We start from the raw sequence: 27,810 nt of genomic DNA on the forward strand, positions 1-27,810 counted from the left end.
TTTTTAAGCACCTAGATTCTCAAACCAGCACACAACTTATCATCTATACCGATTCTTCAACCTCTATCAACTCAATGCAGAAAGAAACACAATTACCATTCCTTGCTGAAATAAATCAGATCCGAACTAACCCAGCTACAAGACAAAAAGCATATGACTGACAAACAAACAAACAAACAAAAAAAAAAAAAAAAAAAAAACAATATGAAGATTCCTGTCCAAGACTACAAAACCATTATGTATACGAAAAGCTTACTACTCCTAATGGAAAAATATATGGCAAGAACATAGCAACAATAACCTTATGGAAATTAAAACCCAGCCATCCTTCTGGACTTTCAGCACAGGGAAACTCATTTTTACCTTCTGACAAGCAAGGGCCCCTCCAAGGTGTACTCACTGCTATAATATTTTCACAGTGAAACATATTTTACTTGACTGCTCCTATTATCAGCAGGAAAGGCTAGAAACATTCCTATCTCACAGACGTTTACAGGAACCAGTAACGTAGCCAGGATTTTTTCTCAGCATGTACCTTAACAAAAAAAAAAAAAAAAAAAAAGACGCCTAATGCTAAAAAGCACAATACCAGAATTTTTGGCGTCAGGGGGTACAATGTGCCTGCTGACCTACCATGGTTACCCCACTGACAGGAACCTATAACAATTAAGCATATCTTGGAATATGAAACAAACACGGATGAATTTTTCTCATTTCTAAAGAAGACAAGGATGGTCTCTCTCTCCTCTAAAAATTTACAAACTTGAAACTACACTGCTCGACAAAATTTGGTATCATGGTACCATAGAATAACGTTGATATGAGGAGATAGCGAGAAAGTTCGGACAGGTATAAGGGACATTTATGGGTGTCGTATAAGAACTACCAAAAAAGGTCACATTGCAGAAGGCGATACAAGATGCTCGAAAATATGAGCATATGACATCAGTACGGCGTATGATCCCCTCCAACCATGCTTGATATAAGGATCTCTATAAGATTCTGTGGCAACAAATCCTATTCTTTCACCAGCGCAGACCTTAGCTCACCAAGTGACCGATGAGTTGGCTGTCGGCGTGCAATGCGACGCCCAAGGGCGCCCCACACATTCAATCGGATTTAAGTCTACTGATCGTGCTGGCCACGGTAGTCGTTGACTACTTTCAGTTTCAAGGTCTTCCTCCACCACTTGAGCTCTATGTGCAGTGCCATTGTCGAGCATGAAAAGAAAATCTGGGACAACCACACCCCTAAAAAGTAGCACACAAGGTTCGAGCATCTTTGAATGGTTTGAGCATGCTCAATGCTGATGGGATACTGCCTATTGCTCAGAATAATCACCTGAGAGGGCATAAATTCAAATTGAGGAAGGATAGATGTGCGGAAATTTGCCTTTAGCCAGCGGGTGGAACAGACTTCCATCCCTTGTTGTGGAAGTTGATAGCATAAATAAATTTAAGGCTCAGCTGGACAGGTATTTCGAACAAACGGAGGGGTGAAGTAGAAGGGTTTTTTGCTGCACAAGCTTGCTTTCTTGCATCATATGCCTCTACTAATGCTAATCTGTTTGCGGTACCTCTGAGCAGTTACGGTACCCCTATCAAAAACATAGGGGGTGCAGCCATTGATAATTATTCTGCTCTATACGAAAACACCGCCTCCGTAAGTGTTCCTTACTCTGATGTTGGCTGGATGGTACCACATTCCTTGTTTCTTTGAGTTAATAAGACACAAATTATTGGCTTCCTTGGGTAGAGTCTACTTGAATTAAGCCTTCTGGGTCGATTGTAAATGTTTTCACCTGTGGCCGCAGAAATCTCAATAGGTTGTGGCAGCCATAGGTGAAAAAACTTTTTGCAAACAAATATGACTCATCACGGTGAAGAGTCGTATTATCCGATTTCAATGAAGTTAATAGTTGGTCATATATCCGACTAACCATAAAAACAAATTATGATGCAGCACTTTCTGTCAAAACTTGACACCGGAAACATTGTTTACAACTAACACCACAGTTCATCCAAGAACTTTTGGAGAACCATGAGAGAATATGTTTGCTGTGGATCCATCTTGACAAATACACGTTCATATATTTAAAAATGCAAGTTACCTATTTTTTTAATTTTCCACATTTCTAATTTGTTCACTGTATTAATTTTAAAAGAATTTTGTATTTTATGCAAGTATTGTTCATAATTTACGTAGACACCAACAACATTTTGCGGCCGACCCCTTGTTAACAAATTGGTAGTACACCAAATACAATATATATATATATACAGTATAATAAACGGTTCGTGTATAAACGATGGTAAAAACTGTGGATATTTGCATAAAAAGAATGTTAAACTCTGTTCAAATCTAATCAGACCATTCACTATTTCCACAACTCCAAATAAAAAGGACTGTTCCTAGGGAGAAATATATTGCTATTTATTTAAAGTGCATGCAAGGGTCCTACGTGACAGTATTGTAGGTTTTCCACTGGTCGACTCCAGTCGATGACTGGGGGTATTTCCAAGGGCCTCTTTAATCTAGGATGCGGTTAGCTCAGTGTTGAATTCAGAGAAACCGTCCTGGGGGGGGGGGGAATGTAAACTTTGGGGGTACATTTAGTATATTTTTTATTATTATTTAATATTTGCAACATATGTATGTTACAAACAAATCTGTATATATATTTATTTATGCATAAATATAAATTTATGCGTAATAAATTATATTTAATCTATATATTTATGAATGTTATAATAAGAGAATATGAGAAAACAAAAGGAAATATTTATTATTTAACATCTAAATACTGTACTAATACTGAGTTCACAAAAACCCATTACTGAAAATAATCACAGTTCAATAATGTGAAAATCACAGATTAAAATTCGGCAAAATTTAATATTTGCAAGTACTGTATTGTAATAATCCTATTCTTCTTTGCGTGTGTATCAGTCACTTCATTTATTAATTTTTCCGATAACTCATTCGGGTTTTTTTTTTTTTTTTTTTTTGGTAGTTGTTGGTGCATAGGCTTCTGTGGCTATAATGCACCTCCCAAGGTTTTTGCAGTACTTTGATCCAAGCCCGAAGCGGGATTCGAACCCACGACCTTTGGGTTGCCAGGCAGGCACTTTACCCACCCGGCTGGCACGGTCGTCTTCGGTCTCGCGAAGCTTATCTTCATGCAATCTTGCAGTACAGATGCATATATAATAAAAAGGTAATAAAATATATTGCTTATAGGCTGCGACCAAACTGTGTTGTTTGCGGTATACAAAGGTAGAATTAGCCACAAGTAGACTCTTGCTCTGCAAAAAAAAAATAAAAAGAATGTGAAAACCATAAAGCGAATGAAACTGCCGACGTTTGAATTAGTGGCTGCAGTAGACGGCCCTCTCTGCTCAGACATTTAGCCATTCCCTGAAAGTTGTGGGACACTTTATAATTAGGTCAGGAACCAAATCGCAGCCTGCGATCTTGTTTGCGATATACAGTACAAAGAATTAGTCGCAAGTAGACAGTTTATGTGAAACGCAATCAAGAGATGGGTTGTGTTAAAATTAAAGAGAATGCGAACACTTGAATTAGTGGCGTTTAGTTACAATTTGCGCAGCCAGAATACTGCCCTTTTAATTATTTTGAAAATTTCTTGTCTTTTGATGTTTGGTGATTTATTTTCGCCGTGTACCACCTAACAATTGCCGCACTTAGTTGATGTGATTTTTCGTGTTGTATTTATTTGGCATAAATTTATTGAATTCGTGTTTTATAAAATAAAATTTACTATTTTTCACCGATGGGGGGGGGATTTTATTCCACCGGGGTGAAATTCACCCCCGGATTCAACATTGGGTTAGCTATTTCAGGTGAAGAGAATAAGGTTTTTCAGCGACTTATTCTCGGTTTTCAGTCTGCACAACATGCAAAATATGAACACACACTTGTACACAACTATAATAAACAATGGCACAATTATATTGGTCCAAGTCGCCGATATGCTGATGTCATATTGTGGTGGCACTTCATCACGAGAAATTAACGGAAAATACTTCGCCCTTGGCATTTTTTATTTATACAGTATAAAAAAAAAAAAAAAGTCGGGGCAACTACTGGTGAAGTGATTCAAAATGCATTAAATAACAAATTCAGTTTGCTCATTAAAATTAATTTATAATAAATAATTAACTGAACTTAATAAAATTGATAATTTTTAGATTGCCGTGTTAATAAACAACATTACAACTTTTCGAAAAATATTTTTCGTACCCGTGGTGGGGCGGAATGATTCTTCTCCTCCATGGTTAGCAGACCGGAAGGGAATTACCCCCACCATGAATCGGTACCTACGTCTCCTCACTACTGCATCTTTCCATATATGGTTGACTTAGAATCAACAGTAAATTTAACTCACGCCTCCAGCTAACAAAATTGCAAAAAAATATCTAAAATCGTTTCAAAAATGTCTAAATTCAAACTAATAATATCAATGCGCCATTCCAGTTGATTTCTGCAGTTTTAAATAAATAAAAAAATGCTCATTTATGCTCAAAAATATTCATTTATGGCGCTGTAATTTAAATGGTTGTTTATTTACTTCGGGTATATCTCTGTATTTTTACAGTTTCTGGGGAAGTGCTTACTCTTCTGATGAAGCTCATATGTCCCGAAAGCTCCGGTTTCATTATTCTTAATTTAGAACTGGCCACAATACAGTGATACCCGGAGACTAACACACAATCGGTTTCTTTTGTAATCTGGTCATACGGTGACCACTACAAGTTTTCAAGTCTAAAGTTACTGACCAAATATATGTACTGGGCGAAAAATAACTGTAATAAATTAAATAAATATGAATATAAAAAATAAATGTAATGAATATAATAAATAAATGTAATGAATATAATAAATAAATACGAATATAAATTTTCCTTTATTTTATCATATGACCATTGTTAAGCAGTAATAAATCGCCTACGAAAACTTCGAACTATTATTAAAATTTTTCAGATGAATTCCACCGTCACCAAGCAGTCCAAGAGAGAAGTTCAGAACAACAAACCCATCCCGAATAAATACCGCGATTACATAATTCACTCCAAAGTTTTTAACGCGGATAACGGCAAAGTTCTCTGTTGCCATGCCAACAACTAAGGCTTATTCTCATTGTGTCTCTTCTGCTTCTCGCGACCTTGAAAGCAATCATATGATCAAGCTTCTCATCCAATAACTGCGAGTGAAGCTGTTTACAATAAACAATTTGTTTACACCGCCCGTGCTGTAGGCAATGAAAACCCCGTACAAGCGCATTTGTGGCTGACGAGGGTGAGGGCACGCCATGTTGTTTGAAATTGTTTTGGTTGGTAGTGATGGGACCGGACGTCAGTTGAAAGCGAAGTGTAGCAGAATTCTTAATTTATATGTACATTTTAAAATGACTGTTTTTGATACATTGAGTTGTGAAGAGCACATACTGAAAGAATAATACAACACATCGAAAGGAAATTTTTAAAAATATTCTTACTTACTGCTACTAAGCAGCCTCGTTGAATACTAGGCCGTCAATAGGCTTAAAGCTATCACTTCATTGAGCGGGCTGCTATCGTCTTTCATTAGGGAACAGCCTCTATTAGAGAAGACATTTTGACCCACTCTTCAGTTGCTGCTCGAAAACCAGGTAAGAAAGAGCAAAATATAAACTAAGCGTATAATTTCAGCTTCGCTTTTGTGTCTATAGAGGACAACATAGAGGTGATATGTTTTGAAAAGTAGATTTGGAAAAGTGGCGCGAGATGTTTCAGCCAACAGTACGATTTGGGGGAAGTACTTTTCCTACTATGGCGGTTACGTGGATTGTTATAGGGCGGTGCCTACGGTGATGTTTGAGCAACGAATCGGAGCCCGTATTTCATACCAGTTGATGTGTTGTAGCGTAGTGTCGAATTTATGCATTGTGCTTTTGTGTATTATGTATAATTTATGGCTTACATAATTAAACTCTGAAATGAATTGTTAATAATTAATTGAGGTGTAGCAAAGAGCAGAACAGCACAATGGATAAAATACCCTGTCTTTTTAGTACAAAATAGGAAAGCTCTTAAAAGAAATTAATATCTTCATATTTAGGTAAACGTTATCTAATTTAAAAACACAATATTATGTGATTTTTTTTTTGATAACTTTACGAATTTTAACTTACAGCAAAGAATTTTTTGTTGTATGGTTAAGAGAAACTTCTATTAATAACTTATTATTAGATGTATTAAAAAAAATGTTCCGTGGAAGTGATAGAAAATTGTTTTTAGGAAGTACGATTAGTCTATTGAATGTAATACAATAGACTAATTGTACAGTACTTAAAAATATATTTACGTTCACAAAGACTTCGAATTAAAAAAATTGCACTGCAGTTGAGAAAGTTGATCCAAAACTTGATTCCAATTCCTGAATTCTTTTGTCAATATGTTTTGTATGCATACATAGAGGTAGCCATTATCGATAACACAAAGTAAAAGACCAATGTTGGTTTGATTGAGGAGCAAACACTTCGCTGCAAAATGTGGGTTGACATGTGCATTTAATTTTGATAATAGGAAACATGGTGGCCACATCATCTAAGCTGTTATTGTTTTTTTATTGTTGATATACGGGCTTAACCCACAGGGAAGGATTCATTCACTTGGTCTATTACCAGGAGTGTGCTGGATGGAGTCCACGCGAACCCCTTCTTAAATTTTTGGGGATTATCGGGGCTCCTAAAAAGTTAGTTTGATAAAATTTAATAGATTATTTTAACTAGGAATGACCCTTGGCTGAAATCCATCTTGAGCGAGCCCATATTAACAAATTTGCATAACATCCCTGGCCACTTCTAATTATAATTTTAATTTGTAACCTGAATTAAATAAATGCACCTTAAACATATTATACAATAAAGTGTTTGTTCTTATAGTTGATGCGATTGCTTTATATATCTAGTATGTAAAATCATTTGTATCGCATAATACACAGGAAGACACTGTGTATTATGTAATGGTTACACGAGAACGAAACAAACAAGCACAAGGTGACATTTCAAAACTGAAACAAGTAATATCATCAGGCCTATTGGGATAACAAAGAATTAAAATTAACAATTTACAGTGATGAATTGCAATAATAAATGTAAATTTACAAATGGGCCGTAAATTAAAAATAGAATTGAATAAAGGAATTTTAAATACAGAAGTAAATAGCCTATTGTAATTTAATACAAAGACACATCATTTTGCAACCATTGTGTCTGTTCCATTTGTGGTCATTAGGTGTTTCTTTGATAACTCTTTCATATTTTATCTTTACCTCAATTCTTTTGTCATTATTGCAATTTTGTAATGTATTTTTGTATTAACTTATATAGTGCACTATTTTTTTTTTTAAATATCTGTATTCAATCCTAATCATAATTTAAAATCTATTTGGAATAAATTTATTTTATTTATTATTGTGATTCATCATTGTGAATTGTTTATTTTCATTATAATGTTATTAATTCCTATTAGGCCTGATGATGTTATTTAGTGGAGTTTCGAAATGTCACCCTGTTGTGGTGGTTATTTGATTTCTCTTGGAACTTTTCAGTAAACATATTTAATATTTGCACATGTTTTAATAATGCCTTTCTTTGTACTGATATTGTTTGTTATGGATTACCACATATTTCCCCAATTTCAAATAATCACTCATATCATTTTATATTTTTCTATAACTTATTAACACTATTAAAGTTGCATAAAAATAATGTTAACTTGGCAGTGGTATTGTATAATACATAAGTAAAGACATTACTTATAATACATAAGTAATGTCACCTATCCCAACAGGCTCCACACTCCAAACAACTCTCTTCAGTGGGACTAACTGATGTTGGAAAATCGAGGGTTTAGTGTCAAACACTAAATTACAAAATAATTTTGTGGTGAATTTTTGTAATTAACCAAGAAAAGGTCATTTGACATTTTCTTAGTTTATCAGAAATGTACTTGCAGCCCAAGCTAACTTTAATGTACTAGAGAGTTGCAGTGCAACTCTCTAGTATGAGTTACAACATGAGAGTTTTTTATCTAATAAATGCAGTAGAAATTTTTGTTGCAGAATAGATAGACATTTTCTTCAGAAATAATTTCTCCATCCAGAAGGGAAGACTGGAGGTTCCTCTGTAGTCTTCCAAGTCATATTATAGATTATAGTTAAATGTAGCATTGGCTTACTCGAAGCTTCCAACTCATCCAAAGCTTTTTTAAATTGCTTCAGAAATACTGTGATATATACATATACTTTTTTATTAATGGTGCATTCAAATCATCTTGACAATGCCTTTCAGATCTTTCTGGCAGTGTTTCCTTTATCTGATCATGTTGCTTGTAAATTATTTATTTATTTATTTTGTCTATAGTTCTGTAGATTTGATTGTTTAAAATAAACAAAGAAATTTTCTAGATTTAAGATATTATCTGTGTTTTCTGTTTAAATGTTTAATGCTTTTGAAAAACCTGCTGAGCTTGCAGTCATCTGTTTTGATATGGAATCGGCATTCGACACCATCAGCATGACTGCTTTACTCCAGCTCTTAGAAAGCTGCTTCCTTGTTGATGGTGATGTTCTAATTCAGAGGTTCCCAAACTTTCTCAGTTCACGGTGCCTTTACTATCCCAGTAAGGGCATGGCACCCCTAGGCCAAAAGAAATGTCTAACACAGTGGTTTTCGACTTTTTAATGTATACCTATACAGTGCTTTTTTTGTAAAAAAATAGGTGCCGGTACTCCATCTTTGCTATCAGGAAAAATTGAAAATTAAAAGGATATGAAAAGTACTCTTAAAAATTTTTTTTTTTTTTTTTTTTTCCTGATATTGTTACTTTCGTAGTAATGTTTTTGGAATACGAACAACAAATTTAGTATATTAACACAGTTTATTAAGTATAAATTAATTATTCAAGTATAAATAGAAAAATAAGTAAATAAATCAGTCAACTACTGAGTGTCGGGCACTGAGGATGACACGAATGGTTGTTAGTATAGTATCTCAAATAGAGAGCTTTATGGTAACTGAAAAAAGTTTCTAGTACCCCAGCTTGGCCTAAAACTTAGGAAATAACGAAAACGTCTATTTGAGTCTTTCTAGTTGTTGTGAATACCAAGGGTGGGAGAAGCGGCTCCAACTTCTTCCTGGAGAAGCAATTAAAGACTTGGAGGAGAAGCGACTGGCAGGTGAGAGCCATGCAAGACTCTGTGCAGGTGCCTCCCCACCACCGCCGCCTCAACATGGATTCTCTGACTATCTCCTTGCCGGGACAACTCTAGCTTTGAAAATTGTTAAAAAATACTTCTCGTCGCAAAATTTATAAATGATCTTTATAGAATTATTAACTAACTGTTTAGCAACCTTTTTTTGTCACCAAAAGGAGAGTTACTTAATAAAAAGAAGCGTGCTATCGAAGTGCAATAAAAAATTGTTTTTTTAATTTTAACACAAAAATAAATTGATAGATTTCAATCGCAATAGTTTCCCTTGATAAGCATCAAATAATGCATAGCTAATGTGATTTTTAAATTGTTAGCGACAGAAATAGAGGGGGGGGACACAAAAATTACTTACATTTTCCTGTCTGGTGCCGCCATTTTTAATTTTAAAAATATTTTAAACATACTCGTTGAGCTCTTTCCAACAGTGTAGCTATAGGTTGTTGACAACATTTTTATCTGCCCACATTTAACCCCCATTTCTCAGACAAATTTTTGTTAACAATGATCAATATGGCTTTATGTTGGCCCACTTGATGTGCAAACCCATGCAAATTTCTAGTCAGTAGGTTGAGTGGTACCGTAGATACAATGCTGTGACAGACGGACGGACAGGCAGACAAACGAGTGATATTTTAAGGGTCCTTTGTTAAATTATGGCCCCTAAAAATAAGTAAAAATAAATAACATAAGTAAAAATAATTTTATAATAAAGTTTTTGTAGAATATTCCAAATTTTTATTAAGTTCTCATCCGACACCCTATGCTGACTTCTTTTCTTCCTCTTTGTGTGTGTGTCAGTTGCTGAACGATGTTTCTGAAGCAGCCACGAATTGACATATTTTGCTGGATCTAAGCCGGTCTGCAGTGGGCCTACAATTTTAAGAAACATTAGTGAAGAAACTGTTTTTGTCATCAATGAAGCTCTGGTTGGGCTGACAATCAGATTCATTTGTGAAAATCCTCGTTCACATTCACTCTATGAAATTGGTACCATACTCGGAGCATCCATCAAATTCTTCAATTCTTCCGAAACCATCTTTTCAATTAGGTACCCCCAAAATCCACGAATTGCATTTAACTGTAAACTAATTGGCAAATTTCTAACTTCATTTTCACCAAATGCCAACGATTCATGCTTAGAAGGTTTAAACCTTTGTTGTCCTCATTTTCCTTCTCTTGTCATCGTTATTGTCACTAGTTCTTAAATTAAATTTTTTTTTTGAAACTGTCCAAAATGTCGGTGTCATTCGGATATTCAGGTACTGTTACCATATAAACAGAGATAGGGAAAATTTATGGAAATACGCGGATAACACACTTCCGCAAAACAACAGATGATTATTTGTCGGAGTAAAAGAAAATCACTCCCTCCTCATTCTCGAACGGGGTGCTTACAGTTGATTCACGAAGGTGTCCAACTTACGGCCCGCTTGGAAAGTGAACTAAAACAGCATTTTAAATTTTGTTAATTATGAAAAAAATTCTCATTAAATGTTTTGTTCAGTACTTTTTGTACTTCATAAAATTTTTGAATATTTTCAATTTTACTTTTACATGCAACAAGATATGGAAAATGTAACACACTAAAGAAATCTAGTGTGTTACATTTCCACTTACACCCCTTTCATGTGTTGTGAGCCCACACATGAAAGGGGTGTAAGTGGTGTCCAACCTTTTCCCTGTATGGGAAAAGGTTGGACACCACTGCAGTAGAAAGTGGCCAGAGCCCATTGGGAATACCCCTTGATCTGCTCACTGCTGACCAACGCGACTTCTCCGTATATGGGACAGGTGGTCAAATAGTTTTTACAAGGTACCACTAAGTTGTAGAATGGTAATCCCTTTAGCTCTCTTAATTCGCACAGCAGCACTAATTGCCTGAAGGCCAGAAATGTGAACAGGGCGTACCAAGTTAATTCTCTCCTAATCCATTCGCTATATGAAAATTTTCTCGCTCAACGGAAACTATTTTAAACGTAACTTCCAGGGAGAATTCAAAATAATTAAACAGATGTCCGACTGAGTAATTTAGAATTTTAAAAATGGTTATACAGTTTTATATAGAAAATATCTTAACAACAGATAGTGAAAAATGTAAATTTAGTTAAATAATTTTAAGCTTATTTGAATAGTAGATAAACATGTGAAAAAAATTTATGGAATATTACAAATTTCAAAGTGCACTTGCATCCAAATGTCACACGTAACTGTTAATAAAGGTGCCGGCACACTGTACCGTTGCGTACCGTCACAAAAAAAGCACTGTACCTATACAGGGTGTCTCAAAAATATTGGTACAAACGTTTAAGGGAGGTAGGTAACATCTAAAGGAATGTGAATCGCATAGGAACCCATAACCGGAAACGTCACTTGAAAGTAGTAGCAGAGGCACAAGAAGCAGAAATGACACAAGACAGTAATTAGTGGCAAACATTTATTTGACATAATATTAACAATGGAGTACGAGATGGATGCATTTCATGATGTTACAGCAGATGCTCGAAGGTTCCACCATGAGACGCGATGCATGCGTGACACCGACGCAGCATGGATTGGCGGACACGGTTGAACACACCTGGAGTTTCTTTGACAGTAGCAGCAGTGCAGACAAGTCTCACCACGAGATCCATTTCCGTCTCCTCAGGCAATTCATACACAATAGATTTGAGGGCCCCCCCACAGAAAGAAATCAAGGCTCGATAAATCAGGTGAGCATGGGGGCCAAGCAACGGGTCCACCACGGCCAATCCATTGACGCCCAAAATGCCTGTTCAAATGGTCACGAACACACCTTCCATAATGGGCAGGCACCCCGTCATGTTGAAACCGAATGTTGCATCTCACATTTGCTGGAACATCGTCAAGTAACCCTGGTAGAACTTGTTCAATAAAGATCCGATATTTAGCAGAGTTCGTGCGGGATGGTAACAGGTATGGGCCGACTAAGCAGTCGCCGACCATACCTACCCACACATTTATTGCGAAGCGATGTTGTGCCACATGGGGTTGTCGCACACCCACAAGGTGTGCCACATGGGGTTGTCGCACACCTTGTGGGTTGTCGTGAGCCCACATGAGCATTGTGCTGATTGAATAAGCCTTATCCGTGAACAAAACATAGGCTGGAAAATTCAAGTCTCGAACACTTTCTTGGAGAAACCACTGCACAAAAGCCACATGTGCGGGTGATCTTGGGGGAGCAGTAACTGAACCCTTTAGAGATGAAAGGGGTGTAAGGAATCGTCGTGTCAGACACGCTGTACACTGCCACGAGACACTCCTAAGGCAGAGGCAACGGCACGTGTGCTGGTAGTAGGATTATTCTGGATGGCATTCAACACACTTTCTTCCATGGTGGGAGTTCGTGTCGAACGTGGTATGCCCGCACTACTCCTGTTACCTCTAAATGACCCATAATCGCACAAATTTTGATGCACATGCACAAACAAATAGTGGTCCGGTACATGTCTGTCTGGGAAGCGTTCTCCATAAATTCGTTGAGCGGCTCTTCCATTGCCCTCTGCTAATCCATACACTAGATGCATGTCTGCCAGCTCACAGTTCGTATATCAGTGCATGCTCTTCGTGCGGCGACTACTGTTTGAATGAGTAAACCAGAAATTTTCCCTCTCGCGAACTGATGAACAGTACCGTGTACCGACTTACGGTGACGTTTCCGGTTATGGGTTCCTATGCGATTCACATTCCTTTAGATGTTAACTACCTCCCCTAAACATTTGTACCAATATTTTTGAGACACCCTGTATAATAACTTTATTCTTTATATAGAGGTACTAAATAAAGATCAATTACAGATCACCACAAAATTAAAAAGATACGGTACAATTACCCTTTATATTGTACCCTTTTTTATAATTAAATAAATATATAAATTTCAAAAAAAAAATAATAGCTTTAAGTAACTTAAACCTAAATTACATGGCACCCCAAGAATGTTGTTGTGGCACTCTAGTGTGCCGCAGTACCCCGGTTGAAGACCACTGTTCTAATCTCTCCACATTTCTTCAAAACAGATCAGTCAAGCTCCTTGCCGAGAACAGAGTGTATGAGATGCATCCCATCTGGAGTCCCACAAAATGTTTCTCCCTGGCTCCCCTGTTCACAGCACTCATCTCCTCACTAGTTAGCAAAGGATGGATCTTGTAAGTTATTCTGATGACTGATATCAAGATACTCATGCCTCTCACAGCCAGTGATAGTCCTATCCAGACAATACATTCAAAGTTCTGCTTGACGTTGTCACTTATCTCACACGATTTGAACTAAAAATTAACCCCAATAAATCTGAGTGCATGTCCTTCTCATTGAGGCAAACCTATACCACCAATCCAGCCTATGCATTATGGAGCCTCCTACCACACTGATTAGTGGTCAGGGTGGCTGAAGACAATACTTTGATAAATAAATGTCCATTTATACTCTAGACAGCCGATGCCAGAATTGTAACTGTTATATTGGCTGCAATAAAACAACAGTGCAGATGCTAACAATGGGCTGTGCACTTTTTGTGTCCGCATTTAGGCTTGATCTCGCAACGTGTGAATTTACATCAGTACACATTACCCAAGGACTACAGCCAGCGCCTACATTCAACCACATTCACTGTCGTTTCTCCACCTCTTTTATATGGAACTGAATTTTATGTGTCAGTTGCTTCCACTACAATCATTTGAGCAGCCAGAATTCCTTGCATCAGAGTACTGGCTGCTCAGTCAGAATGTGCTATTTACAAGAAGAAACTTCTTCCCCAGTGCAGAACTCTGTTCTCCCACAAAACTTGACTCCACTTTTCAGATCATTTTCAGCCAGCCCAGATGTTTCCACTTGTCTAAGTGATGGATGCTGACTTCAACATGTTTGTAGAGAACAGAATATATCAGAAATGCACCCCCTCAATCAAGTTGTCTTTCGACCAAGGTCTTAATGACGAGTTGCCGCCACATGTGCCAGTGTCATCAATCAAATATTTTTTTCAGCTGTGTATAATGTAATCATCTGTCTATCTTTGTCAAGATAAAACATCTCTGACTGATTTGATTCTATTGACTGAGTTTCAAGGAACTGTTCTGTTATACATAGTTTCTTTTATTTATTTTATATCTATTTTTTTTTTTTTTTTTTAACTTACGATATAAACTCCTTTTCCTTTGTTGAGCACCACTCCACTGATTCATCTGTCTCAATTCCTGTAAAATCTCTGGCCTTTTGGTTTTGAAGGGTTAAACTGCTAAATATTGTACTTGTTTTATATGTACAGTAGAGCGTGGATAATTTGAAGCTGAAGGAGCATCAGAATTATTTCCAGTTATTCAAATTGACTTTGCAGCCTTATTGCCTAAGCTGCCAATGTGCCATAAAAAATTAAACCAACCAGCCAACCCAACTAAAACTTTAAATTTAATAATTCTTTTTGATAGAATAGGAGGTTCAACCAGCAGAAAAATACAGTGAAACCTTTAACAGACACCTCTTGTTGTGGACACTCAAGCTGGGTCCTGGCCATAAGTATTTGAAATTGCATGTTAAGCGGCCTCTCCAAAGCGGACACTTTGATAGCTGTCGTTTTTGATTTTTCAATCTACTTGAAGTGGACACTTAGATTTTTTTTCAAGGGTAACATTTTGGATGAATGCATTCATTGCTGATGACACATGTGCATTTTCATTTAGCCACGATGGCAAGTGAATGTCAAGGTCATTACAGTAACAGTGACACTAATTAGACTTCTGAATAGTCATAGATTATGGAGTAGATTGAAGAATGTGTTGTTAATATGCTCATCAGTGCTGGTATAGAATTTACCAAATTTAATTTTGTCTGTTTGAAGCAGTTCCACCGGCACACACACACGTCACTTAGTGAGGCAATAAAATTGTAAACCTGAGTGATGTTGCAGAGAGAGTGAAAAAAGGGGAGAGTTTTAGTGTGAATGCAAGAATACAGTACTGTACAGTAAATTTATTTTAAAAAATTAACACTACAAACAGACTCTAATGTATTTGCATTAGTCCTCTACAGATGTGTGCTGCATTAATAAAACTGTCAATCAAACGTAATCAGAGACTTGGACTGAAACTTCTCTGTAGTCTATCACCCCCTAAACATGTGGTATGTTTAGAACAGAGAAGAACAACTGACACCTGACTCACATATCTGGAACTAGTGTCTATCTATTCTGTAATACTCAGTTCATTTCCTCAGAGTGTGATTGTTACAGCACTATAATAAATTTCAAGTGGACAGATACTGGATGATTTTGAAATTCTGTACAGAATTCTAGGTCCAGGTATGAATTTACAGTTAGACACTCATACTGTACTACAGTATGTCTCAAAAGCAGTTAACTTTGAAAGGAAAAGTAGAAGTGACAGAATATTCTAGAAGAGGAAAATGTGGATTGTGGAGTTCATAAGTTAGTTGATTATTTCAAAAATTGGAGACTTCAGCAGCAATTATTAAAAATCAAGAAACTTTGTTAAACACTAATGGGGAAATGGAAAGCAGTATCATACAATTTCTTATGGTAAAAAGGGGCTTTGATGGATAAATTGACATTTGAGTGGTTTAGTCAGTATGCACTCAAAACATTCTCATCTCTGGACCTATGAAACCAAAGCTTTAAAAATTGCTAAAGAAATTGGCACCATTTACTCGAAAGTGTCTAATGGTTGGCTAGGTAAGTTCTGTAGATTTCCTTCAATGCAATTTGTGGGGAGTGTAGTGGTGTTAATTTGAAAACCATTGATGGGTGGAAAAAAGGCTGCTGTGAATACTTTTTGCATAATCACCAGAAAACATTGAATGCTGATGAAAATGGTAGTGGTTTTTTTTTTTTTTTTTTTTTTTGCACAGTTCCAGATAAAACATTGTACTTTAGGAGGGAAACATGCTGAAGCTAATTTGACAATGGAGTGTCTAACTGTACTTTTGTGTACAAGCACTGTGAATTACCTCTTGTTGTAGGCATATATATGAAACCAAGGTGTAAAAAAAGTTTGGATTTATGCAAACTCAGTGTACATTGGAAATCAAGCAGTAAAGCTTGGATGGTTAGAGAGATAATGACAGAATAGTTGATCTAGTTGGATAAAATAACATTTCCATAATAGAAAAATTTTGTCTTGACAATGCTACCTCTCACCCACATATTAAACTGAATAATGTTTAAATGGTGTTTTTTCCTCCCAATGTCACATCTGCTTCTCAACCAATAGATAGAGGAAAAATTGCAAACTTTAGGTGAAATATTGACAGATGTTTCTTAAACACTTGATTTCAATACTTCATGAAGAAAAAAAGTCATTCAAAACTTTGCAAAAGTATAGATGCACTACAAGCTGTAATCTAGATTAGTGCAGCATGGAATGCAGTGAGCCCCTCTACGATTAAAAACTGCTTTCACAAAGCAGGATGATTTGAGTGCTAGTCAGATGCCTCTGTACTTAATGGCTTGCCTTGGACACTAGGAAAGTCTTTACTGAGCAGTGATGAACTTGTTTCTGTAGACTCTAATGTAGTGGTGGAAGGCATAAACACTGAACTAAAAGATGTTGTAAGTGAATTTATGAACAATAAAGAACTTCTAGAAGAAAGTGAAGAACCTGAAAAGGTGAGCAGCAGCATGACCCCAAATTAAAAAAATACGCAAATGCATTAGATTACCTAAACACATTAAAAGAATTCTCTGTGAGTAAAAATGATGAATATGGAATATGGAGTAGAACTAGTGAGCGATCTAATTATCCACCATGAAAATGAAATACTCTAAACAAAGCAATTTATAAGTTAATGATGTTTTATAATGAATAAACCAAGTAAAAGTTTATTTATTAAAAATTAATTCTTTATTAAAAAATTAATTGAAACACAAATATATAACGATAAGCAATAAAAAAAAGTCTGTGTTAAGTAACCAGTTATGGTGAATTTCATTTTTTCGAATTATTGAAACTGACGTGTACTGACCTCAGCAAAGTGGACACCTTCCAAGAGTGGCAGACACTTTCTTCTGCCCCAGTGGCATCCGTTATGGAGAGGTTTCGCCAATATTTCATATTATCCAAGTTCCATTGTAAATACAGTATACAGGGTGTCTCAAAAATATTGGTACAAACGTTTAGGGGGAGTAGGTAACATCTAAAGGAATGTGAATCGCATAGGAACCCATAACTGGAAACGTCACGGGAAAGTAGTAGCAGCGGCACAAGAAGCAAAAATGACACAAGACAGTAATTAGTGGCAAACATTTATTTGACATAATATTAACAATGGAGTACGAGATGGATGCATTTCATGATGTTACAACAGATGCTCGAAGGTTCCACCATGAGACGCGATGCATGCGTTACACTGATGCAGCATGGATTGGCGGACACAGTCGAAGACACCTGGAGTTCCTTTGACAGTAGCAGCAGCCCAGATGAGTCTCGCCATGAGATCCATTTCCGTTTCCACAGGCAATTCATACACAATAGATTTGAGGGTCCCACAGAAAGAAATCAGGTGAGCATGGGGGCCAGGCAATGGATCCACCACGGCCAATCCATCGACGCCCAAAACGCCTGTTCAAATGGTCACGAACACACCTTCCATAATGGGCAGGCGCCACGTCATGTTGAAACGAAATGTTGCGTCTCACATCTGCTGGAAACATCATCAAGTAACCCTTGTAGAACTTGTTCAATAAAGATCCAATATTTAGCGGAGTTCATGCGGGATGGTAAGGTATGGGCCGACTAAGCAGTCACCGACCATACCTACCCACACATTGGCGCCTCCATAGCCAGGTGGGCAAGAGCAGCAGTGCGTAGCACATGCTTCTTGATTAGACTGGGGTTCAAGCCCGTGAGCCACCAAATGCGGAGGATGCGGAAAGGTCAGGGAATGACCACCGCATATCCCCGGAGAAATATGGCCTTAGTTGCTAATGCTCCTAAAAACCAAATAACAACAACAACAACAAACCCACACATTTATTGTGAAGCGATGTTGTGCCGCATGGGGACGCACACCGTGTGGGTTATCGTGAGCCCACACATGAGCATTGTGCTGATTGAATAAGTCTTCCCGAGTGAAATAAGCCTCGTCCGTGAACAAAACATAGGCTGGAAAATTCAAGTCCTGAACACTTTCTTGGAAAAATCACTGCGCAAAAGCCACACGTGCAGGATGATCTTGGGGGAGCAGTAACTAAACCCTTTGGAGATGAAAGGGGTGTAAGGAATCGTCGTGCCAGACACGCTGTACACTGCAACGAGATACTCCTAAGGCAGAGGCAACGGCACGTGTGCTGGTAGTAGGATTATTCTGGACAGCATTCAACATACTTTCTTACATGGCTGGAGTTCGCGTCGAATGTGTTCTGCCCACACTACTCCTGTTACTTCTAAATGACCATAATTGCACAAATTTTGATGCACATGCGCAAACAAATGGTGGTCCGGTACATGTCTGTCTGGGAAGCGTTCTCCATAAATTCGTTGAGCGGCTCGCCCATTGCTCTCTGCTAATCCATACCCTAGGTGCATATCTGCCAGCTCACAGTTCGTATATCAATGCATGCTCTTCGTGCGGCGACTACTGCTTGAATGAGTAAACCAGAAATTTTCCCTCTCGCGAACTGATGAACAGCGCCGTGTACCAACTTATGGTGACGTTTCCAGTTATGGGTTCCTATGCGATTCACATTCCTTTAGATGTTACCTACCTCCCCTAAACATTTGTACCAATATTTTTGAGACACCCTGTATATGCTTGTAGTATTGTATGTATTTCTGCCAATTAAAAATCTGTCTCACACACACATACCTCTTGATCCAGTATCAAATAAGGCTGTGCAAATTCTACAGTTCCTTCACCAACAACAGAATGAAAATATTTTTTTCTTTATACACATTTCACTGCCTTTTTTGTTACTGTTTCCTTTTCTTCTTTTTTAATTTACATTTTTAACATGTTTGTAATTTTTCTGAAATTGCCTTATAGTTTTTAAGCTAGATATTAGCATTAGCATTAGTAGAGGCATATGATGCAAGAAAGGAAGCTTATTCAGCATCAGCCAAAAAAAACAAAAAAAACACACACCACTCCCATTTCACCCCTCCGTTCGTTCGAAATACCTGTCCAGTTGAGCTTTAAATTTATTTAGGCTATCAACTTCAACAACAAGTGATGGAAGTCGGTTCCACCAACCAACCACCCGCTGGCCAAAGGCAAATTTCCGCACATCTATCCGACATCCATCCTTCCTCAATTTGAATTTATGCCCTCTGAGGTGATTATTCTGAGCAAGATGAAGAATCCCATTGGCATTGAGCATGCTCAAACCATTCAAAGCCTTATACACCTCTATCAGATCACCTCGCCGGTGCCTAGTCTCCAGACTCTGTAATTTGCAAAACTTAAGCCTTTCTTTGTAAGAGCAACCCTTTGTTCCATTCACTAACCTTGTTGCCCTTCTCTGTACCCGTTCCAGCAGCTCTACATCCTTCTTGAAATGAGGCCTCCAGACCTGTATACAGTACTCAAGATGTGGCCTAACCATTGCCTTATACAAGGGAATAATCACCTCCTTATCCCTGCTAGAAAAATTCCTGTATATCATTGACAAGACACCATGAGCTACTCTTGCAGCTCGTCTGCTCTGCTCAGAGAACTTCATTCTCCACCACTGTCAGTGTAGTACCGCAGAGTTGATACGTTGCTCTGGGGTTACTGTTTCCCATATGTAGTACTTTACATTTGTCAATGTTAAACTTCATTTGCCACCTCTCAGCCCATCTGTTCAACCTTTCCAGATCCTGTTGCAGCAATATAAACTCCAAATATGGTGGAGTTTTCTTAAAGATGTAGTATTAGTTTTTTTATGGCTTTAAAAAACAAAAACTAGAAGACAAAACTTACATCCTACAGTGTTCTTAATTAATTGTTGTTTTGATTAATTACTGGTATATAATGAGTTATAGCCTAAAGGTTGCTATAACTAGTATTATATACAAGTAATTAATTTGTTTTACCAATTCAGTATTAAAAACATAGAGAGCTCCTTATAAAGTAACTCGCCTCATTATCTGTTCTGTTAAACGATCATCAGAAAAGAGATGGAAGAATTTTAAAAAATTGTATGTTGGAATTATTTAAAAAATAATTTGTTCATCCATTTCATATCAGTTGATGTGATTTTGTTGTTCCATTCTGAATTTCACAATATTTAAATATCTTAAAAATGTTCAAACAGAAAAAATATCACCGAACACTTCAAACTAGACTATACTGTCACATGACCAAGTACTGACAATAGATAGATAAATTATTCATTACAGTAGGATATATCCTTACTATATGAGAACCAATAGCACACAATGGTAATAATATTAAGTCCAAATGCTGGCAAGGATTCGAAAGCCTTTCTTGGTAAGAGCAACAGTTTTTTTACCCTCATCAATCTTGTTGCCCTTCTCTGTATGCTGTCCAGCAGCTCTACATCCTTCCTAAAATGAGGCCCCCACACCTGTATGCAGTATTCAAGATGTGGTCCAACAATTGCCTTATACAAATAAATAATCACCTTCTTATCCCTTCTAGCAAAATTCCTGTGTATCATTGACAAGATCCCATGAGCTGCTCTAGCGGTCTGCACTGATCAGTAAACTTCATATCTGACTGCACAATTACCTCCAGGGCTTTTTCATTCTCCACTACAAAGTGTAGTACCACATGGTATGTTTCTCTGTGGTTACTGCTACCCATATGCAGTACTTTACATTTGTCAATGTTAAATTTCAGTTGCCACTTCTCAGTCCATCTGCCCAACTTTTCTAGATCCTTTTGCATACTGTCATTAACAACCCTGGCAGTCTTCGTAGCATCTGCAATTTTGACATTGATGTACTTTCAGTATCATCGATAAATATAGAAAAAAAAACAATGGGCCCAACACTGAATCCTGGGCTACTCCACTGATAATATTAGTCCACAAAGAGCAGTGTCCATTGATTACCATTCTGTCTTCACCCACTCAGCTACCCTTTTGTCCATTGTAACAATTGCCCTTAATGCCATGCTGCTCCAATTTATACAGTAGTCTTCCGTGGCGCCTCCGTAGCCAGGTGGGAAGGAGCAGCAGCAGTGCGTAGCACACGCTTCTTGATTAGACCGGGGTTCGAGCCCGTCACCACCAAATACGGAGGATGCGGAAAGGTCAGGGAATGACCACTGCATATCCCCAGAGCAATATGGCCTTAATTGCTAATGCTCCTAAAAACCAAATAACAAAACAAACAACAAGTAGTCTTCCGTGTGCAACAGTATCAAAAGTTTTCTTGAAATCCAGGTATATGATATCAAAATTATTTTTTGCATCCAGTTCCTTTGTGACCACATCATAGTATGCAATCAACAGAACCCTCACAAGTTGTTTTAGAAGCCTGCTGGCATTGCTCTGAGAACTTTCTTGGGCTGTACAGTTACCCCAAGATATTTTTCTTATCAACTTCCGTGAGTTTGGGTCTATCTAAATGTTATTCTGGGATTACTGCAACCCAAATCCAGTAACTTGTATTTATCAACATTAAAACTTCATTGTCATATTTCAGGTCATTTGCTTAACTTATTTAGATCTTGAAAATAGTATATCCTGGTTAATGTCATTAACTTCTCTGCCCATATCTGTACCATCAACATACTTGAAATATTTTTATCAGTATCATCATTAAATATTAAAAACAGTAAGAGACACAATACCGATTTTATAAGTGTACACAATTTTATAAGAGGTATCCCACTTATAAAATTAGATCATGAGCAGTGGCTATTTATAACTATTCTTTCTCTCCTGTCACTTAACCATCCCTTTATTTATAGTAGTAATATGCCCTGGCACCATATTGCTTCAGTTTATTTAACAGTCATTCATGTGGAACAGTAACAAATGCTTCAATGAAATCTAAATTTATGATATCAGAATTATTCTTTTTGTTACTGTTCCGCATGATTTATCTTGCAGTTTCCTTTCCTTTCCTTTATCATAAGATCATTAACTCCTAATCAGTATTAGATAGATATCTGCTATCTCCATGTGTAAAAACGTCTTCATGTATGTGTGATAAATAAATGTTCTCAGTAGATGAAATAGATAGATAAAAATTATTTATTCACTTTATCTGCAGTCTATACAGGATCCATCAATGATTATACTATTCATATTGTGTGGACCATTGTGATTCATCCCTTATATTGACAGTAATGCATTAACCAAAGCAAAGAATTCCTTGTTCTTTTGTATTTTTAGCCAAAAACTTTTCATAATCTGCCTTAGTATGCCTCTAACCCTCTGAGTTATTTGTTAACTGAGTGATTTGTACTTGCTATGGGATTTTTCGCCCCTTGACAATTTATTATCATCCCATGAATTTTTCTTCTCTGTTGTTAAAACTTCAATTTATCCGACATCAGATTTGCTCAAAATTTCAAACAGTATCTCTTATTATGAGTACATTATCACTTTTGTAAAACCAAAATTCCCTCTCTACATCCTGAATAGTAAATTCCTTCCCTGTATCCTTGGTATGTTCTTGAATAAATCTTACATCAGTACACTATGATCGCTGCCACCTAGTTCCTTTACTTGAAAGTTCTTTTACAGTGAAACACTGCTGATAATCAGATTAAACTATTTTCTCCTTAGTATTTGTGCCAGAATATAAAGAGAACATTTACGTGCTTGCATGTGCTTCATTTATTATTTGAATTTTAAATTTGCTAAATTTTGTAACAGTAGTGATCTTAAAAACCTCGAGCACCTTAGGGGCCCTTAATGACCTAAACATGCCACTATTCGTGCATGCTTAATGTTACATTTTTCTATAAATTTTAATTTCATCGTCTTTATCTCCAGTTGAAGCTCTGTACAAAGTTAGACAAGCAAGCATCAGTGGACTTCATCTACCATTTAAATACAGCTTTCAGTAAATTTCCCTGGCCTTCATTTTGTCACCATTTCAAATACATATCCAATTATGATTCTGTAGGAATCGCTTTTTCAAAAAATATTTTGTTATGCGTAGCATATTTTATATATTACAGTGAAATATAATGTTTAACGGTTCGGTACAAACATTATCGTGATGTTAAATAACAAAAAAAAAAAAAATTCTAACATTCTAAAATAACTCCAGTCATATTTGTTCTTTCTGTAAATGTTGCATTTGCAGTATTCAGATTCTGCATGCCCAGTATGAAAATGTTTCTGATACTGGCCTATAATTTCTATAACGTCGCCATTATGAAACCATTATCAAACTTATTTACTATGCTCCTAACATTAATGCATAACGAGCATGTGTATGTGCCTTTTTCGGCTCTTAGTAACCCTAACACAGGTCATGTGACAATTTTCAGAGGTTTTATTTATCTTCCTTTTTTTTTTTTTTTTTTTTTTATGAATGTGGGTATGCTGATTCCGAATTATGACCTTGGTTTTTGTTTAAGCATCAATGGTTTGTCCTGAAACGAAAGAAAAGTAAATATGCAATACAGTATTAATTTTTTTTTGCTTCTATTAGGCAACAAGCTAAGAAAATCACAAATTAAAAAGTATAAACCCTCCTCGGGTTAATCAAAAAAAATCTTAATAAAATATATTTGAACATCTATGTCTTTTGTGGTTACTATGATCATCTTGAACCAGATGTAGTAATCCATCATAGCTTTGTCCCTCTTTCATTGATGTTTTTGTCCATTGACTGTATGCCCTTCTGGAATCTCTCCCATGATGATCAGTTATCCAGATTTGGCTTGGAAAAAGTCCAAGGTGGGAGCACAATCATTGTAGTTAGTTATATAAAAGGCATACTCAACTGGAAGGGATTTTGGGATTACATGCAAAGGGAAAACAGCTGCTGCCTCTACATGTGATTGGGATTTAGAGCCTTCCGTACAGACTATGAGTTTCCCAGTGTGTTCTGAGGTATAGTTGGCATGTAACTGTCTGATATTAAGTGGTGGAATGGTATTTTTTGACCATTGAGCGAAGTATATATCAATGTCTATATCACGTCTATCTTATGGAGGAAAAGGCATATTTCTACTTTCCGCAATCTTATTGAGGTTGATTTTCCACTTCTGATTTACTTCTTGAAGATGTATCCCAGCAGGCCTAGGTTCATTAGACTTGAATTTGTAGTGTTGGCCAAAGAGGTTCATCGAGGTATATTTCGGCAGAGCAGGCATTGTCTTCTAAGATAAAGCAGAAGGTCATGTGCTTCTATGTACAAGCTCTGTACTGGCGAGGTTCTGTAGGAACCTAGTGTGGATCGAAAGGCACTGTGTTGGATGGTGTTCAGAGACCATAAGATGCTGTTTTTAGCTGAAGCATATACTGTAGCTCTGTAATCTAATCATGACCGGATTAGAGCACGATATAAATGCAGCACTGACTGCCTGTCAGCACCCCAAGAAGTTGAAGATATTGCACGAAGAATGTTTAATTTCTGAAGGCACGTAGTTCGCAGGTAGGTTATATGCTTATGAAAATTAAGTTTGGTGTCTAAAATCAAACCCAATAGTCTTATGGAGTCTGTGATCGGTATTTCTCTGCCTTTCAGTTTTAATACTGGTTCTGGATGAAGCAATCGTAATTTACAGAAGTGTACTGCTGCTGTTTTCCCCCTCGGTTAATTGATAGTTATTACATTTTGTCCAAGTTTCAATTTTGGTTATTGCTAACTGTAGTTGTCTTTCAATGGTAGCCATGTTTGATGATTGACAGGAAACAGCAAGATCGTCTGCATACATATAAGTTTCCACCGGAGCTGGGATATCTCGAGTAATGCTACTGGTACATAATGCAAAAAGTGTGACATTTAAAATCGATCCCTGAGGTACTCCTTCTTGTGTGTGTATAGCTCATTCTGGAATCTTACTTAAAAGGTCCTGAGATGAAGAAAATTCTGAATGAATCTAGGCAGGTTACCTCTCAGCCCAATGTTGTATAAGCCTTGGAGGATTCCATATCTCCAGGTTGTGCCGAGTGCTTTGGCAACATCAAAAGTTATCATTACCATGTGCTGTTTTTTGACAAAAGCGTTTCGAATGTGAGCTTCGACTTTGATGTGGACATCAGTTGTAGACCTTTTACAGTGGAAACCAAATTGGTAGTGTGTTATAGCACCTTGATCTTCAATAATCCAGACAAGTCTCCTGTGAACCAACTTTTCTAGTACCTTTCCTAAACAGCTGGTCAATGATATAAGATCAATTTTGGGGGAGGAAGCATCTTTCCCCAGTTTTGCTATGGCTACCACTATTATACCATGTATCTGGGTAAACATTCTCTTCAAAGGTTCTGTCATAAAATTTCAGTAGTGTAGATTTTGAGTTTAGGTGGCAAAGCATTATGTAGAAAATGCCATCTAGCCCAGCAGAACTATTTAGAGAAATCTGGAGAGCTTCACTGAGTTCAGTAATAGTGAACGGAAGGTTATCGGAATATGATTGGTTTGTCTTGAAATTAATTTTATACTTTTCCGCAGACATTTTTGTGCAACTAAATGAGTCTTCATAAGACTGAGAGGATGAAGTGGCAGTGAATGTTTCAGCTAGTGCCTCTGCAATATCAGTCGGAGAAGAAATATCCATTTCTTTCCAAGACAGGATGGGGTCGAAGTTTGTTGAAATTTTCCACTGAGGATACGGATCTTTCTCCAGTTTATTCTGGGGTCAATGTTTCTGTAAATGATAGAAATGAATCAATCCACGCATCCTGTTTTGCTTTCCTACGAATTCGGCATGCTTCAGCTTTCAGTCGTTTATAATTTATAAGATTCCAAGGCGAAAAATGTTCCAAGCTTTATTTTGTTTTATTATGGCAAGAAAGCAATCTCTTGTCCACCAACCATTATATCTTTGTTTAGTAATATTTGATTTCGGTATTGCAGTAGCAGCAATAATTCCAAGTAGTTCTATTATATGCCTTGCGGCATCATTAATAGATGTAGTAAGTATCAAATTGGATGGTATTAGAAAACTGTTCCGTTTGCTCGATGAAAATTGCACATAATTCATTGGTTGGAGGCCTAGTTTGTATGTCTGTATTTTGCAAATTATGGGAAAGTGATCACTTTTGTGAAAGTCAGTTAATACTGTCCACTCAAGGCTAGGATAAATGGATGTGGAACGTACAGACAGGACAAGAGCAGAGCTTGATCCTGTAGATAGGTGGAGTAAGTATTCAGAAAGGCTAAATGATGATTATCGAGTAGTTTCGATCATCCACCCTCTCCAATCTATGTTTGGGGAACCCCACAAAGGATGGCAAACATTTAAATAGCCTAGAAGGCATATAGGGTGGGGCAGTTGATTTAGAAAATGGTCTAGTTCTGTACTGTAGTGGAACACGAAGCATTTGGTGGAATATAAATGGACATGAGTGAGAGTAATGTCAAGAACAATGCGAACAGCTACTGCTTCTAGAGTGGTGCAAGGCTGAATAGGTTTGGATGGAACATTTCTACGAACTAAAATGGCTACTCCTCTTGCCAGAGATTCAGAACATCTGTCCCATCTGTATAGAGTATATCTTGATAAGTGGGGAGTATGATTTGATGATAAATATGTTTCCTGTAGACAAACTCTTACAGAGTCATGCTGGTGCATCATATATTTTAGTTCATCTATATTGCTTCTTAGGCCTCTACAATTCCACTGAATGATTTTCTGCATTATTAGGATTTAGGTTAGGTAGACTGGTCTGACCTTTTTGTTTTCCCTCGATCCTGTTTATACTTTTTAATATGGAAAAACTGGATGAGCAATATCCATCTCATCATCAGCATGTAGCAGGAGAACTGCATCTTTATTATCCGACTTCTCATCAATTTCCATAGTTTGATCAATTGATTTATTCAGTGTAAGATTTGTGTCTTTCTCCTTTGTTAAGGTTCCGGACTTGGGGGTATCATCTTGTTGTGGCTTGGATGGCTTTGTATTAGTAGAATTTGATTTACTTTGGTCTTTGTTGCTGTCAGTGTCTCACCATCCATCAGGATGGATCTGGCCCATTGGACAAGAGGTAATTTAGGAGGATTTATAATATGTCTGTGCTAAAACCTCTTTAGTGTTTTTAACTGCATTAGAGTATGATTTGGAAGGTTTAATATCTGTTTTCATGCTTCTTGGTATAAGACATTTTTCTCTACCTTATACTTCAATATTTTCTTGCCCATCTTCCATGATTCACAAGTTCTGGAATATGCAGGGTGAGCACCATGGCAGTTTGGACACTTTGGTGTTACTGCTGTACATTCAGTTTTGGAATGGTCCAGAGAGCCACACAGAGGGCAAATGGCCTTTCCTTGACATGCTGTTTGAGAATGACCATACTTCTGGCATTTAAAGCATCTAAGTGGATTTGGAATGTATGGCCGGATCTTACAGGAAAGGTAGCCAACTTTAACTGATGCAGGGAGATTTGGAGTGTTAAAAGTAAGAATTACATTTCTTCTGGGTGTAAGG

The 27,810-nt window shown here is 37.0% G+C and overlaps 1 protein-coding gene across 4 annotated transcripts in view; it reads left to right on the plus strand.

Moving 5' to 3' along the window:
• Nucleotides 1-5,325: 5,325 nt before the first annotated feature.
• The window catches only part of LOC150089259 (transcriptional repressor p66-beta-like), an 89,979-nt gene continuing 67,494 nt past the window's right edge, over nucleotides 5,326-27,810 (plus strand). For 3 of the 4 annotated variants that reach the window (XM_090388693.1, XM_090388707.1, XM_090388699.1), the window contains exon 1: nucleotides 5,326-5,671. The gene's annotated coding sequence lies outside the window, so the exon portion shown is untranslated. Of the gene's footprint in view, nucleotides 5,672-6,025; nucleotides 6,121-27,810 lie in introns of those variants that run through there. The other variant, XM_090388714.1, reaches the window with a different exon arrangement.

This window comes from Mastigoproctus giganteus, chromosome 2 (genome assembly GCF_048544385.1).
Source record: "Mastigoproctus giganteus isolate SK-2022 chromosome 2, ASM4854438v1, whole genome shotgun sequence".
Classification (NCBI taxonomy): Eukaryota; Metazoa; Arthropoda; class Arachnida; order Uropygi; family Thelyphonidae; genus Mastigoproctus; species Mastigoproctus giganteus.